This window comes from Ptychodera flava, chromosome 19 (assembly GCF_041260155.1).
Source record: "Ptychodera flava strain L36383 chromosome 19, AS_Pfla_20210202, whole genome shotgun sequence".
Taxonomy (NCBI): Eukaryota; Metazoa; Hemichordata; class Enteropneusta; family Ptychoderidae; genus Ptychodera; species Ptychodera flava.
Window position 1 is genome coordinate 19,531,664 of NC_091946.1, and position 13,671 is coordinate 19,545,334.

At 37.6% G+C, this 13,671-nt stretch overlaps 1 protein-coding gene across 1 annotated transcript in view; it reads left to right on the top strand.

Annotated features, from left to right (window-relative positions):
* The first annotated feature begins 2,143 nt into the window (after positions 1 to 2,143).
* Positions 2,144 to 13,671, top strand: part of LOC139118813 (uncharacterized) — a 29,887-nt gene continuing 18,359 nt past the window's right edge. Inside the window, exon 1 of the mRNA XM_070682290.1 lies at positions 2,144 to 2,638. The gene's annotated coding sequence lies outside the window, so the exon portion shown is untranslated. The remainder of the gene's footprint in view (positions 2,639 to 13,671) is intronic.

A 13,671-nucleotide genomic window follows, 5' to 3' on the forward strand; every position in this document is an offset into this window, starting at 1 on the left:
TGTATGGGTACACTGTTGAATACTTCGAGTGCAAACTCATGTCTCAAATTGGTTTATGCTATCACTGTATGCACTGTGGCTGTCAGCGTCTGTGTTTACACTTTGCCACCCATGGAGTTACTGCAGCCAGATCAAGTATCAAGTTTGAGGTGAATTACCAAAGTGCTTTGGTAATTACTGATCAAAGTCTCAATATCATCAGCGAAGTTGCTGGGTAATTAGCAAGTTTGGTGTCCGGATAAGTCGTAAAACCACAGTAAAGCTTACGATAATCAGTAAAGAGGCCGTTTCCTGGTTACACATCGACCAATTTCTTGTAGGTGGCAAGAAGAGCCATCGTTTGTATAGACAATACCATTAATAAGACTGTGACGAAGGCATGGGTCGAAAGATCCGATCAAATGCAAATTAATATGTTGGTATTATGATTCCCCTACAGCCTGCAACCACCGACAATATCAAATAACCTTTAATGGACTGCTTTCAAGAAAGACTTGTTTTACAATATATTCAGGAAATCCTATTTTTAGAATACTACATCCTGACCTTTCATATTTATCTGTATGACATTCATTACAACGTCGATTTCAGGGGTAATGTTCATCAAGTTAATTACATAACAACATTTCACAGTATGTAAAAGTCAAACAAAATCTATAAACCTTGTACTCATGTGTCGCTCTATCAATAAAATGTATTTACGTGCACGTGATTTCCATTAACTGTACAGATGCTGTCATGCAACTCTTTTTTATTACAAAGGACATGATTGACAGTTTAATAGATGTGGATAAGGCGAATAATCGAATGGTGAACATTTGTGACCGGAAGAATGTCAAACTGGTATAAAATTGTATGCCACTTCAAACATTCATATGAATACCTGGATATCAAATCTGTATAATTTCAACTAATTGTAGCTCGTATTTGCCTTTTTTATATATATTCAAAACCCCAGGACAAAGTTTTTCCGCTGAAAGCTGACAAAATAATGTGCTTAATGTGCTTAATAATGTGTTTATAATGTACTTATAGATATGGCTCTGAAAAATGGCAATATTGATTACCCATTATACTTATTGCATTTGTATTAACGATCTGTCAGAGCTAGGACAGACTATTAAACATTAAGATTTCTAAAAACAACTGTTACAGTTACACTTAATGAGTTATCAAAAAAATGAGATCATAAAAAGAATACTGAGTAGCGATGAACTCATCAATAAAAACAACTTTGAAAAGATTGAACTATAAATATCCATTTAAAAGAGTAGTAATTTACTAAGAAATAATTGTTTTTCACACATTCAGACTTTGCAATGAAAGTTTTCATGCACAACTCGATTGTTTGGGCACCAGTGAATCGACTGGTTAGTGCAATATATTGGGACAGTGTGATCCCCACGTCCCATTTAGTGCTCGGCTTAGCAACATCGCCAACACATTTAACACCAACAGAGTGGTTTCTACGATGATATAAATGTGGATGATGTTCCTTTGAACAGTTTTTAAAGGTCTACTTGTGGTTAGGTTTTGTAAAGTTCTTCTCCTTGATGGCATTTGCTGAATGAAAATCAAGTATAAGTTTATCGTGGATATCCCTGGCCGCAATCAGCGTTGCTCGTGTAATCAATCTTACTAAAGCTCACGAGGATTTGTACTTCTCGCGTAAGTCCGCGTGGTTCTTCCACATATGTGTTTAATTCGGGCTTTTAAAAGCTTATGGTCGGTGGGTAGAAAATAGGTCGTGTTAGCCGGAATCACAATTTTTTTTATTTCGCCTAAACAAGGAAACTCTATTTAACAATTTTCACTAATTTTCTTGCCGCTCGCATTACAAGAGAAGAAAAAACCGTACCTTACCACTTGAAATTATATGCCCATATATTAACCCTGGACGTAATTCTCCATCATTTCGGACAACTCCGGCGTATTCCACTGACTAAAATAAACTCAAATATTGACGCCATTCACACAATTATAATATATATTGAAGACATTGCAAAACCTAGAGGGCGCTGCGAGAATTTTTATGTATATTTAACTGCCCGTATTGTTACCAACAGCGTTTTGTCTCGGTATTTTTCCACTTTGTCATAGTTTTTGTTTGTTTCCAAGAGCTCGAAGGTCAACAATGTCGTTGACATTTGACCTGTTTCAGATTATCAGAACAGAAGGTATTTATCTACACAGAGCATACCATGTCGTCGCTTTAACAGTTACAGCGTGCCTCTATAATTCTTCAGAACTTTTGGCTTTCCGTGACCTCACAAAAGGTCGCAAAACAAACCTTTCGGGTGCAGCTTCTTCACCATATCTGACATTTGACGGCAGGCAAATAATCCGTTGGTGATCAGCCAATCTTTCCTTTGTCACACGAGGGGACTGGAAATGTTTCATAATGGCAGTCAATAGTGTTACCTTCAGAAGAAATGCTGTGGTGGTTTTGAGCAAGAAGTTTTGAATTGGGGCGATTATTACAGGTAACAGGTCAAACGGACAATTCTTCGTCTTAAGTTTAAGGATAACAGATCATACAAGTCGACGCCTACAGGATTTTATCTTTATCAGGCTTTCTTCTGCAATGACCAGTCTGTAAAGAGAGCACTTCAAGCCAAATGAGATCATACATGAAAAGGTGAGTTACATTCTTTCCAAATACTTGAGAACCGTATATTTCTAGACGATTATGTTTTAAATATTTTACAACAAATAGGATTTCACTATATTTGTACTTGTATAACATTCTACATAACTCCTTAGCCATCCGAGAACAGATATAACAAAGTAAAAATGTCGAGGCGCATGGCAAAAGTCGCTGTAAGGAGAAACATTGATAGTAAACTTTGGAATTCAGTAACACCGATAAAATGGCCACTTCTCCAGATATGGATAGTGTACTTCTACCAGATTGTATGTCGTCTCAAAAGACGCTGTATTGCTCGTTGATAATGATAAATATGCTTGACAATGCGTGGAACGCACGTCTGACATTTTCAAGTGAATTGAGGACTTGCGGCACGGTGTTTGGTTTTTTATCGGTTGTCATTTTAACGTAAACGGCGAGCTTGTATTGTGTAGACAATATTACATGAAGGAGCAAGCTTGTTCCGGTCCGTTAAACTAGTACAGTGCAGAGTGTGACTCGCACTTTCAGGCTTTTGTTCCATGTATTCGTTTTCTGAATGTTGTGAAATCGTGTGATTTCCTTTTGTTTGCCAGGCTCAGACCTTTCAGAAAGAAACAGACATACTTGAGGTAGAATGCACGTCGGGTATAGATATTCGGACTCTCAAATTTTTACCATTCTTTTCTGATCTACTTTGGAGTGAGAAAACTTTCAGTCGTCTTAGTGTTTCGAAAATCGAAAATTGTATTTCTCCCACTAAAGTTTACGAAGGATGGCAGCAATTTTGAATTTCAAATATCGGTAATTTGTTTATCTAGTAGAAAACTCTGCACGGTAATCCCCGAATTTTTTATTCATTTGGTGAGAGAATGGGACAGTTTATGCAAAATTTTAGATGTTTCACTTTCGAGGTGTACACTACCTTGAACGTCCGAGTAGTTGTATTCAGCTTTCGACAAAGATTGGTTGATACATGAATCTTCCTCCCAAAAATATTTCTGACGTCTCAAACAGAATCGATATATCGATACAAACAGGGAGTTATTTCACAAATGGGGATAGTTCAGTCATTTAAATATTGCAGTTTTAACAATTGAAATGCGCTAGACCCTCGAAGACGTCAAAAACTGTCGATCATAAATGTGTCACCGTCTCACGCGGAGGGAATGTAATACTTCTGACTCAGCTGGCATTACACCGTGCATTCAACATAGACGTGAAGGTAGGATGCGCCTCGGGGACAGACATTCGAAATCTCAAACTTTTACAATTTTTTTCTGGCCTACCACTTGTTGGGTTTATTTTGAAACTTATGGAGTAAATAAAGTTTCTTCTGCTTAGGTTTGTGAAAATCGGGATTTGTATTTTCCCAATAGAGAAAACACATGGATGGCGGCCATTTTGAATTTGAATTGTCTGTAAATGTTGGGTAATTTGTTTCTCTTGTAACACACTTTTCACGGTGACCGTCCATGAAAGAGAAAGGTTGAAAATTTGCTTGAGGGAAGTTTGAGCAAAGGTTTACATCTGTCATTTTCGAGGCGCTAACTATATTACCTTAAAAAAAACGAAAACATGTCCGGTGTCACATAAGTAACATGTAAATAAGGGCATGCTGAGGTTATACATCGTAAACTTGTGAACACGGATACGTTGCATTTAGTTCGTGACGTCAATGAAAACAATGTTGGGGACGAAATGGTGATATTTGTCTTTCAATAAGGTCGACGCTTAGAATACGGAAAGTGAAGGGGTTGAAGACAGCACTCTGTCAGACAATAAGGACAGTGGGCTGTCAGCAACCAAAGGTGAGACATTTGGTGATAATAGGGCTTTTGATTCAACAAAGGACCGTGTCCAAAGGGAGTGCTAATTCGGGATATTCCAATGAAATACGCTTGTGAGATCGGAGGGCGCCTCAATAAAGAAGGTTTAGTTAATAGGCCCATGATTGATGGCTTAGCGTGCAGGTTAGCCACGAGAACATTGGAAGCTATGCTCTGAAAAGTGTGGCGAGTAGATAAACCATAGTTGTCTGAGGTGTCAAGGTGTCGTCATGTTTGGTTCTACGTTGAAATTATAATGGTCAATGTATCGGCCGTTGCATGTTCACACTGGTATTTCGTACAGGTTATGGGCGTCAACAAATGATAAAATAGTTTAGTGGCATGTTACGTTTCCTATGGCATATCATGAAGGTTTATTCTCACCTCCATGGGTATCTGTAGCTTTCATCTTACAGCATTTTTATGATTCTACAGTTTGTGCAAATACGGGAATGGGTCGTACACTGAGAAAAATATGGTTAAGGTATGACTAGTTTAGCATTTCTGTTGATGTGTGTGCTTATGTGTGCACCCTTGCAGGCGTATTTATTTTTAATGGTTCTCCGATGCATAGAATTGCTATTGATGTATTGAGTCCGTTTCCTGAATAAATTGCCGGAAATATGAGATTAATCGTTGAGTTTATTTCTCAAAAATTAATGGAAGCTTACGTTGAGTCGAATGAATACGCTTGTACTGTTGCTGAGGTTTTGTTTGACAACGTTTTGAATTGTTTTGACAGGCAACTCGAATGTCAAGGCGATTACTAAGGCAGAAACTTTATACAAAAGGTTTCTCAGAGGGTATGTAACCTTTGACATCCACAACTTACACCACAGTTTGATTTCCTCCGAACGACGGACAGGTTGAATACTTCGACACAACACTTGCAGTCCAGTCAGATTAGGCCTTGAACTTAAGTTCAAAAACAAACCGTCATGGGTTCTTATATAGCGCACATATCGGCAAATCCACAAGTACATGTGATCAAGGCGCTTTACAATTATTATTAACTTTGGTCACTGGGCATAATATAATACCCCTCAACTCCCGCACCAAACTTGATGATACTTGCAACAAATATTGATCTGATATATATCTAATTATAATTAGAAGCATTAGGCAGTGTAAAGTTAATAAATAGCTCATTTGCATATTTTATGAAGGTTTGTAATTAGTCATATAACTCCGATATAACTTCACCAAATGTGATGAAATCTGCTGCGGATACTGATCAGACTGATATAAAACTGTAGTGTAAAGCATTCAGTAGTGTGAAATTAATTAAGGGTTCATTTGTACATTTAATGAACTTTGTAATTAGGTATATAACTCGGAAATTACGGCACCCAAGTCAGTGAAATCGGGTACAGATATTGTTTTAATAAATATCTAATTGTACAGAGAAGCATTGGCAGTGTAAAGTTAATGAATAGCTCATTTGCATATTTTATGAAGGTTTGTAATTAGTCATATAACTCCGATATAACTGCACCAAATATGATGAAATCTGCTGCAGATACTGATCCGACAGATATCTAATTGTGGTCGCTGTAAGGAGAAACATTGATAGTAAACTTTGGAATTCAGTAACACCGATAAAATGGCCACTTCTCCAGATATGGATAGTGTACTTCTACCAGATTGTATGTCGTCTCAAAAGACGCTGTATTGCTCGTTGATAATGATAAATATGCTTGACAATGCGTGGAACGCACGTCTGACATTTTCAAGTGAATTGAGGACTTGCGGCACGGTGTTTTGGTTTTTATCGGTTGTCATTTTAACGTAAACGGCGAGCTTGTATTGTGTAGACAATATTACATGAAGGAGCAAGCTTGTTCCGGTCCGTTAAACTAGTACAGTGCAGAGTGTGACTCGCACTTTCAGGCTTTTGTTCCATGTATTCGTTTTCTGAATGTTGTGAAATCTTGTGATTTCCTTTTGTTTGCAAGGCTCAGACCTTTCAGAAAGAAACAGACATACTTGAGGTAGAATGCACGTCGGGTATAGATATTCGGACTCTCAAATTTTTACCATTCTTTTCTGATCTACTTTGGAGTGAGAAAACTTTTAGTCGTCTTAGTGTTTCGAAAATCGAAAATTGTATTTCTCCCACTAAAGTTTAAAAAGGGATGGCAGCAATTTTGAATTTCAAATATCGGTAATTTGTTTATCTAGTAGCAAACTCTGCACGGTGATCCCCGATTTTTTTATTCATTTGGTGAGAGAATGGGACAGTTTATGCAAAATTTTGGATGTTTCACTTTCGAGGTGTACACTACCTTAAGCGTCCGAGTAGTTAGATGTATTAAGCTTTCGACAAAGATTGATTGATACATGAATCTTCCTCCAAAAAATATTTCTGACGTCTCATACAGAATCGATATATCGATACAAACAGGGAGTTATTTCACAAATGGGGATAGTTCAGTCATTTAAATATTGCCGTTTTAACAGTTGAAATGCGCTAGACCCTCGAAGACGTCAAAAACTGTCGATCATAAATGTGTCACGCGGAGGGAATGTGATACTTCTGACTCATCTGGCATTACACCGTGCATTCAACATAGACGTGAAGGTAGGATGCGCCTCGGGGACAGACATTCGAAATCTCGAACTTTTACAATTTTCTTTTGGCCTACCACTTGTTGGGTTTTATTTTGAAACTTATGGAGTAAATAAAGTTTCTTCTGCTAAGGTTGTGAAAATCGGGATTTGTATTTTCCCGAAAGAGAAAACACACGGATTGCGGCCATTTTGAATTTGAAATGTCTGTAAATGTTAGGTAATTTGTTTCTCTTGTACCACACTTTTCACGGTGACCGTCCATGAAAGAGAAAGGTTGAAAATTTACTTGAGGGAAGTATGAGCAAAGCTTTACATCTGTCATTTTCGAGGCGCTAACTATATTACCTTAAAAACAAGAAAACATGTCCGGTGTCACATAAGTAACATGTAAATAAGGGCATGCTGAGGTTATACATCGTAAACTTGTGACACGGATACGTTGCATTTAGTTCGTGACGTCAATGAAAACAATGTGGGGGACGATATGGTGATATTTGTCTAACAATAAGGTCGACGCTTAGGGAGAACCATTTGATTTCTCGGGGGGTGGAGGATCTGGGGAAAAAAATTGTCGGCAGGTGAAGGACAGAAAAAAAAATTTGATCCAACATTGCTTGAGAAAAAAAATTGTTCCAACAGACAGGAGAGAAAAAAAATTTGACGCCATGTGCTAAAATCACCAAAGTTTGGGACTGATTTAAAAAAAAAAACGCTGGAGGGCGGCCGCCTACGGCGGCACTAATATTTTCAATATTTTAGAGTGAATCCTGATGTAAAAAATGTGGCATATAAATAAACTTCAATACTACACAATGTTCAAAGTTTCATTGTGATGACAGTGTTTTAAATATGTTGCAATAAAGCATTGACACAGTCAGTATTAAAAGGGGAACCGTTGGACTTGCTGTGATCTGTATCTACTGAAAATTTAAAACAAACGACACGATTCAATGAACTACTTTTAAAAGCAATATATTATTCTCAAAATATATGTCTTTCCTTGCAATGAAAATACAACAACAAATAATGAAATACAAACACAACTTTTGTAAAACATGACTTCTTCCTGAGAAGTTGACAGTACTGATTTTATATAAAACACAGCTATAGTACTGACTTTCACAACTGCATGATCACTACACTTCTATCCTAGTCACTATCAGCCTGGTTTAACCAGACGGCTGATCTGTTCAGTGGATGGAACAGATCAGCCGTCTGGTTTAACCAGGCTACTATTACTCTACTGGAGACTATGGCAGTGGCTTCATGGATGACAGTAGGCAGATCCCATATCTTTTTGGTTCGTACATGCAGGTACCTGCTGAGCACCTGTAAGAAAGGAAAATTGAAAGAAAGAAAAATTGTTATTTTTATTAAAAATTGTCTGCAGTAGTTTGTGTTTGATTAAAAGGTTTCTCACTTTGGAAAGGGACACAAGCGTTAATATTGGTGATTTTTATATGCATTTTTATATTACTCCAACATAAACAAAGTCATCACTCAAAATAATATGCTGATATGACTACCTTTGTCTCCCCTTTCTTGTCTGTTGAATAATGTGACAATGTCAGTTGAGTGGATGTCCTTTGCCATCTCTCTTCGGCACTTTGCCTTGACATGTGGATTGGTATTGAGTGATGCTGATATCGCAGCTCTTTTCTTCCTCTTTCTTTTTTCGTTAGCAGCTCTCCTGTTATTGGCTGCTGCCTGCTGGCTAGCTCCGTACAGTTCTTTGTATTTCTCATGCACAGCTGATATGGTGGCCATTTTCTCATTTACCATTTGCACAACTGCCTTGACCTTGGCTTGTAGAGAGTGGTAGAAAACCATACTTTCTTGGTATGACGCAGATTTCTTGTTGAGTTTTTCCACGTCTGCTACACAGCTTGAGTACAGCTGGTCAAGTTTGTAAGTCTGGTTTTTTACTAGTTATTTGTTGTACATAAAATTTTAATAGCAGAACCATGAACACAACAAGTTATTAAAACATCCGGTTGTGAACAAATAACGTGTATGTATAGCATATTGTATTAAAAATTGGCAAGCGAGAAAAAAAAATTTGCTTTGCCACTGCATACAGAAAAAATAATTTGATGCAGGACTGACAATAGAAAAAAAAATTTGCTGTCACAGTCATGGGAAAAAAAAATTGTTGCCCCACCCATTTCCTCCATCCCCCCCCCAGAAATCAAATGGTTCACCCCTTAGAATACGGAAAGTGAAGGGGTTGAAGACAGCACTCTGTCAGACAATAAGGACAGTCGACTGTCAGCAACCAAAGGTGAGACATTTGGTGATAATAGGGCTTTTGATTCAACAAAGGACCGTGTCCAAAGGGAGTGCTAATTCGGGATATTCCAATGAAATACGCTTGCTCAATAAAGAAAGTTTAGTCAATAGACCCCATGAATGATCGATAGATAAGCGTGCAGGTTAGCCACGAGAACATTGGAAGCTATGCTCTGAAAAGTGTGGCGAGTAGATAAACCATAGTTGTCTGAGGTGTCGAGGTGTCGTCATGTTTGGTTCTACGTTGAAATTATAATGGTCAATGTATCGGCCGTTGCATGTTCACACTGGTATTTCGTACAGGTGTGCGTCAACAAATGATAACATAGTTTGGTGGCATGTTACGTTTCCTATGGCATATCATGAAGGTTTATTCTCACCTCCATGGGTATCTGTAGCTTTCATCTTACAGCATTTTTATGATTCTACAGTTTGTGCAAATACGGGAATGGGTCGTACACTGAGAAAAATATGGTTAAGGTATGACTAGTTTAGCATTTCTGTTGATGTGTGTGCTTATGTGTGCACCCTTGCAGGCGTATTTATTTTTAATGGTTCTCCGATGCATAGAATTGCTATTGATGTATTGAGTCCGTTTCCTGAATAAATTGCCGGAAATATGAGATTAATCGTTGAGTTTATTTCTCAAAAATTAATGGAAGCTTACGTTGAGTCGAATGAATACGCTTGTACTGTTGCTGAGGTTTTGTTTGACAACGTTTTGAATTGTTTTGACAGGCAACTCGAATGTCAAGGCGATTACTAAGGCAGAAACTTTATACAAAAGGTTGCTCAGAGGGTATGTAACCTTTGACATCCACAACTTACACCACAGTTTGATTTCCTCCGAACGACGGACAGGTTGAATACTTCGACACAACACTTGCAGTCCAGTCAGATTAGGCCTTGAACTTAAGTTCAAAAACAAACCGTCATGGGTTCTTATATAGCGCACATATCGGCAAATCCACAAGTACATGTGATCAAGGCGCTTTACAATTATTATTAACCTTGGTCACTGGGCATAATATAATACCCCTCAACTCCCGCACCAAACTTGATGATACTTGCAACAAATATTGATCTGATATATATCTAATTATAATTAGAAGCATTAGGCAGTGTAAAGTTAATAAATAGCTCATTTGCATATTTTATGAAGGTTTGTAATTAGTCATATAACTCCGATATAACTTCACCAAATGTGATGAAATCTGCTGCGGATACTGATCAGACTGATATAAAACTGTAGTGTAAAGCATTCAGTAGTGTGAAATTAATTAAGGGTTCATTTGTACATTTAAGAACTTTGTAATTAGGTATATAACTCGGAAATTACGGCACCCAAGTCAGTGAAATCGGGTACAGATATTGTTTTAATAAATATCTAATTGTACAGAGAAGCATTTGGCAGTGTAAAGTTAATGAATAGCTCATTTGCATATTTTATGAAGGTTTGTAATTAGTCATATAACTCCGATATAACTGCACCAAATATGATGAAATCTGCTGCAGATACTGATCCGACAGATATCTAATTGTGGTCGCTGTAAGGAGAAACATTGATAGTAAACTTTGGAATTCAGTAACACCGATAAAAACGCCACTTCTCCAGATATGGATAGTGTACTTCTACCAGATTGTATGTCGTCTCAAAAGACGCTGTATTGCTCGTTGAGAATGAGACATATGCTTGACAATGCGATGCAACGCACGTCTGACATTTTCAAGTGAATTGAGGACTTGCGGTACGGTGTTTTGGTTTTTTTCGGAGCTCATTTTAATGTAAATGGCGAGCTTGTATTGTGTAGACAAATATTACATGAAGGAGCAAGCTTGTTCCGGTCCGTTAAACTAGTACATTGCAAATTGTGACTCGCACTTTCAGGCTTTTGTTCCATGTGTTCGTTTACTGAATTTTGTGAAATCGTGTGATTTCCTTTTGTTTGCCAGGCTCATCGATCAGACCTTTCAGAAAGAAACAGACATACTTGAGGTAGAATGCACGTCGGGTATAGATATTCGGACTCTCAAATTTTTACCATTCTTTTCTGATCTACTTTGGAGTGAGAAAACTTTTAGTCGTCTTAGTGTTTCGAAAATCGAAAATTGTATTTCTCCCACTAAAGTTTACAAAGGGATGGCAGCAATTTTGAATTTCAAATATCGGTAATTTGTTTATCTAGTAGCAAACTCTGCACGGTGATCCCCGATTTTTTTATTCATTTGGTGAGAGAATGGGACAGTTTATGCAAAATTTTGGATGTTTCACTTTCGAGGTGTACACTACCTTAAGCGTCCGAGTAGTTAGATGTATTAAGCTTTCGACAAAGATTGATTGATACATGAATCTTCCTCCAAAAAATATTTCTGACGTCTCAAACAGAATCGATATATCGATACAAACAGGGAGTTATTTCACAAATGGGGATAGTTCAGTCATTTAAATATTGCCGTTTTAACAGTTGAAATGCGCTAGACCCTCGAAGACGTCAAAAACTGTCGATCATAAATGTGTCACGCGGAGGGAATGTGATACTTCTGACTCATCTGGCATTACACCGTGCATTCAACATAGACGTGAAGGTAGGATGCGCCTCGGGGACAGACATTCGAAATCTCGAACTTTTACAATTTTCTTTTGGCCTACCACTTGTTGGGGTTTATTTTGAAACTTATGGAGTAAATAAAGTTTCTTCTGCTTAGGTTTGTGAAAATCGGGATTTGTATTTTCCCGAAAGAGAAAACACACGGATTGCGCCATTTTGAATTTGAAATGTCTGTAAATGTTAGGTAATTTGTTTCTCTTGTACCACACTTTTCACGGTGACCGTCCATGAAAGAGAAAGGTTGAAAATTTGCTTGAGGGAAGTTTGAGCAAAGGTTTACATCTGTCATTTTCGAGGCGCTAACTATATTACCTTAAAAAAAACGAAAACATGTCCGGTGTCACATAAGTAACATGTAAATAAGGGCATGCTGAGGTTATACATCGTAAACTTGTGAACACGGATACGTTGCATTTAGTTCGTGACGTCAATGAAAACAATGTTGGGGACGAAATGGTGATATTTGTCTTTCAATAAGGTCGACGCTTAGGGGAGAACCATTTGATTTCTGGGGGGATGGAGGATCTGGGGAAAAAAATTGTCGGCAGGTGAAGGACAGAAAAAAAAAATTGATCCAACATTGCTTGAGAAAAAAAATTGTTCCAACAGACAGGAGAGAAAAAAAAATTTGACGCCATGTGCTAAAATCACCAAAGTTTGGGACTGATTTAAAAAGAAAAAAACGCTGGAGGGCAGCCGCCTACGGCGGCACTAATATTTTCAATATTTTAGAGTGAATCCTGATGTAAAAAATGTGGCATATAAATAAACTTCAATACTACACAATGTTCAAAGTTTCATTGTGATGACAGTGTTTTAAATATGTTGCAATAAAGCATTGACACAGTCAGTATTAAAAGGGGAACCGTTGGACTTGCTGTGATCTGTATCTACTGAAAATTTAAACAAACGACACGATTCAATGAACTACTTTTAAAAGCAATATATTATTCTCAAAATATATGTCTTTCCTTGCAATGAAAATACAACAACAAATAATGAAATACAAACACAACTTTTGTAAAACATGACTTCTTTCCTGAGAAGTTGACAGTACTGATTTTATATAAAACACAGCTATAGTACTGACTTTCACAACTGCATGATCACTACACTTCTATCCTAGTCACTATCAGCCTGGTTTAACCAGACGGCTGATCTGTTCAGTGGATGGAACAGATCAGCCGTCTGGTTTAACCAGGCTACTATTACTCTACTGGAGACTATGGCAGTGGCTTCATGGATGACAGTAGGCAGATCCCATATCTTTTTGGTTCGGTACATGCAGGTACCTGCTGAGCACCTGTAAGAAAGGAAAATTGAAAGAAAGAAAAATTGTTATTTTTATTAAAAATTGTCTGCAGTAGTTTTGTGTTTGATTAAAAGGTTTCTCACTTTGGAAAGGGACACAAGCGTTAATATTGGTGATTTTTATATGCATTTTTATATTACTCCAACATAAACAAAGTCATCACTCAAAATAATATGCTGATATGACTACCTTTGTCTCCCCTTTCTTGTCTGTTGAATAATATGACAATGTCAGTTGAGTGGATGTCCTTTGCCATCTCTCTTCGGCACTTTGCCTTGACATGTGGATTGGTATTGAGTGATGCTGATATCGCAGCTCTTTTCTTCTTCTTTCTTTTTTCGTTAGAAGCTCTCCTGTTATTGGCTGCTGCCTGCTGGCTAGCTCCGTACAGTTCTTTGTATTTCTCATGCACAGCTGATATGGTGACCATTTTCT